This window comes from Arachis ipaensis, chromosome B4 (assembly GCF_059453495.1).
Source record: "Arachis ipaensis isolate K30076 ecotype BB chromosome B4, ASM5945349v1, whole genome shotgun sequence".
NCBI classification, from domain to species: Eukaryota; Viridiplantae; Streptophyta; class Magnoliopsida; order Fabales; family Fabaceae; genus Arachis; species Arachis ipaensis.
In genome coordinates, this window is record NC_142439.1 from 27,208,230 (window position 1) to 27,212,273 (window position 4,044).

The window sequence follows — 4,044 nt, forward strand, 5'->3', positions numbered from 1 at the left end:
AACCTACTCCTCACCCTTGTGTTTGGATTCTCCTTCTTCTATTCATATCTTCTTCTACTCACATAAAGGAATCTCTATATTGTGACATAGAGGATTCCATATTTTCTGTTCTCTTCTTTTTCATATGAGCAGGAACAAGGACAAGAACATTCTTGTTGAAGCTGATCCTGAACCTGAAAAAACTCTAAAGAGGAAGCTAAGGGAAGCTAAAGCACAACTCTCTGGAGAAAATCTGACAGAAATTTTCGAAAAAGAAGGAGACATGGCCGAAAATAACAACAATGCAAGGAAGATGCTTGGTGACTTTACTGCACCTAATTCCAATTTACATGGAAGAAGCATCTCAATCCCTGCCATTGGAGCAAACAATTTTGAGCTGAAAACTCAATTAGTTTCTCTGATGCAACAGAATAGCAAGTTTCATGGACTTTCATCAGAAGATCCTTTTCAGTTCTTAACTGAATTCTTGCAGATCTGTGATACTGTTAAGACCAATGGGATTGATCCCAAGGTCTACAGGCTTATGCTTTTCCCATTTGCTGTAAGAGACAGAGCTAGAATATGGTTGGACTCTCAACCTAAAGATAGCCTGAACTCTTGGGATAAACTGGTCACGGCTTTCTTAGCAAAGTTCTTTCCTCCTCAAAAGCTTAGCAAGCTTAGAGTGAATGTCCAAACCTTCAGACAGAAGGAAGGTGAATCCCTCTATGAAGCTTGGGAGAGATACAAGGAACTGACCAAAAAGTGTCCTTCTGACATGCTTTCAGAATGGACTATCCTGGATATATTCTATGATGGTCTGTCTGAATGATCAAAGATGTCATTGGACCATTGTACAGGTGGATCTATTCACCTAAAGAAAACACCTGCAAAAGCTCAGGAACTCATTGACGTGGTTGTAAATAACCAGTTCATGTACACTTCTGAAAGGAATCTTGTGAGTAATGGGACGCCTCAGAGGAAGGGAGTTCTTGAAATTGATACTCTGAATGCCATATTGGCTCAGAATAAAATATTGACTCAACAAGTCAATATGATCTCTCAGAGTCTGAATGGATTGAAGGAATCATCCAACAATACTAAAGAGGCATCTTCTAAAGAAGAAGCTTATGATCTTGAGAACCCTGCAATAGCAGAGGTGAATTACATGGGTAAATCCTATGGAAACACCTATAATCCCTCATGGAGAAATCATCCAAATTTCTCATGGAAGGATCAACAAAAGCCTCAACAAGGCTTTAATAATAGTGGAAGAAACAGGCTTAGCAATAGCAAGCCTTTTCCATCATCCACTCAGTAACAGACAGAGAATTCTGAGCAGAATCCATCTAGCTTAGCAAACATAGTCTCTGATCTATCTAAGGCCACTTTAAGTTTCATGAATGAAACAAGGTCCTCCATTAGGAATTTGGAGGCACAAGTGGGCCAGCTGATTAAAAGAGTCACTGAAATCTCTCCAAGTACTCTCCCAAGCAATACAGAAGAAAATCCAAAAAGAGAGTGCAAGGCCATAGCCTTCCATGATGCGGCCGAACCCAAAGAGGAGGAGGAGAACGTGAATCCTAGTGAGGAAGACCTCCTGGGACGTTCAGTGACCAATAAGGAGTATCCCTTTGAGGAACCAAAGGAATCTGAGGCTCATCTAGAGACCATAGAGATTCCATTGAACCTCTTTCTGCCCTTCATGAGCTCTGATGAATATTCTTCCTCTGAAGAGGATGAAGACATTACTGAAGAGCAAGTTGCTAAATATCTTGGTGCAATCATGAAGCTGAATGCCAAATTATTTGGTAATGAGACTTGGGGAACCTCCCTTGCTCACCAATGAACTAAATGCATTGGATAGGCAGAAATTACCTCAAAAGAAATAGGATCCTGGCAAATTCTTAATACCCTGTACCATAGGCACCATGACCTTTGAGAAGGCCCTGTGTGACCTGGCGTAAGGAATAAACTTAATGCCACTTTCTGTAATGGAGAAACTTGGGATCTTTGAGGTGCAAGCTGCTAGAATCTCATTAGAGATGGCAGACAACTCAAGAAAATAGGCTTATGGACTAGTAGAGGACGTGTTAGTAAAGGTTGAAGGCCTTTACATCCCTGCTGATTTCATAATCCTAGACACTGGGAAGGATGAAGATGAATCCATCATCCTTGGAAGACCCTTCCTAGCCACAGCAAGAGCTGTGATTGATGTGGACAGAGGAGAGTTAGTCCTTTAATTGAATGAGGACAACCTTGTGTTTAAAACTCAAGGATCTCCTTCTGTAACCATGGAGAGGAAGCATGAAAAGCTTCTCTCACTGCAGAGTCAACCAAAGCCTCCACATTCAAACTCTAAATTTGGTGTTGGGAGGTTCCAACCTTGCTCTGATTATCTGTGAGGCTCCATGAGAGCTCACTGTCAAGCTATTGACATTAAAGAAGCACTTGTTGGGAGGCAACCTAATGTTATTTAATCATATCTATTTTATTTTATTTTTGTTATTTCGTGTTTTATTAGGTTGATGATCATGTGAAGTCACAAAAACTACTGAAAAATCAAAAACAAAATGAAAAACAGCATTGAAAACAGCACACTCTGGAGGAGAGCAGTCTGGCATTTAAACGCCAGAAACAAGCATCTATCTGGCATTTAACGCCAAAAACAAGCATCTGCCTGGCGTTAAACGCCAGAAACAGGCTACATTTGGGCGTTTAACGCCAGAAACAAGCAGCAGTCTGGCGTTAAATGCCAAGATTGCACAGCAAGGGCATTTTACACGCCTAATTGGAGCAGAGATGTTAAGTTCTTGACCCCACTTGATCTGTGGACCCCACAGGATCCCCACATCTTCTTCTCTCCTCTTCACACCTTTTCATAACTCTCTTCCCCAAATACCCTTCACCAATCACCTCAATCACTCTTTCCCATCACTTCTTCACCAATCACATCCATCCTCTCTTCCCCATAAACCCCACCTACCTTCAAAATTCAAACTAATTTCCCTCCCAAACCCAACCCTAATGGCCGAACCCTACACCCTCCCTCACTCATATATAAACCCCTCACTCCTTCTTCATTTTCACACAACACAACCCTCTCTTCTTCCCCTTGGCCGAATACACCCCTCTCTTCCTCTCCTCCATTTCTCCTCTTCTTCTCCTTCTTTCTTTCTTCTTTTGCTCGGGGCCGAGCAAACATTTTATGTTTGGTGTGGTAAAAGCATAGCTTTTTATTTTTCCATAACCATTTATGGCACCTAAGGCCAGAGAAACCTCTAGAAAGAGGAAAGGAAAGGCAATTGCTTCCACCTCTGAGTCATGGGAGATGGAAAGATTCATCTCAAAGGTCCATCAAGACCACTTCTATGAAGTTGTGGCAAAAAAGAAAGTGATCCCTGAGGTTCCTTTCAAGCTCAAAAAGAATGAGTATCCGGAGATCCGAATTGAGATCCAAAGAAGAGGTTGTGAAGTTCTCACCAACCCCATTCAACAAGTCGGGATCTTAATGGTTCAAGAGTTCTATGCAAATGCATGGATCACTAGGAACCATGATCAAAGTGTGAACCCAAATCCAAAGCATTGGCTTACCATGGTTCGGGGGAAATACTTAGATTTCAATCCGAAAAATGTAAGGCTGGCGTTCAACTTGCCAATGATGGAAGAGAACGCACACCCCTACACAAGAAGGGTCAACTTTGATCAAAGATTGGACCAAGTCCTCATAGACATATGTGAGGAAGAAGCTCAATGGAAAATTGACTCAAGAGGCAAGCGAGTTTAATTAAGAAGGCATGACCTCAAACTAGTGGCTAGGGGATGGCTAGAGTTCATTCAACGCTCAATCATTCCTACTAGTAACCGGTCTGAAGTTACTATAGACCGAGCCATCATGATCCATAGTATCATGATTGGAGAGGAGGTGGAAGTTCATGAGATTATACCTCAAGAACTTCACAAGGTGGCTGACAAGTCCTCCACTTGGGCAAGGTTAGCCTTTCCTCACCTCATATGCCACCTCTGCAATTCGGCTGGAATTGACATAGACGGAGACGTCCTCAT

The 4,044-nt window shown here is 42.0% G+C and overlaps 1 non-coding gene across 1 annotated transcript; it reads right to left on the reverse strand.

The window, feature by feature from the left end:
* Positions 1–655: 655 nt before the first annotated feature.
* Positions 656–763, reverse strand: LOC148567002 (small nucleolar RNA R71). Its single transcript, XR_015882890.1, has one exon. It is a non-coding gene; the product is annotated as a small nucleolar RNA R71 (small nucleolar RNA).
* Positions 764–4,044: the final 3,281 nt, after the last annotated feature.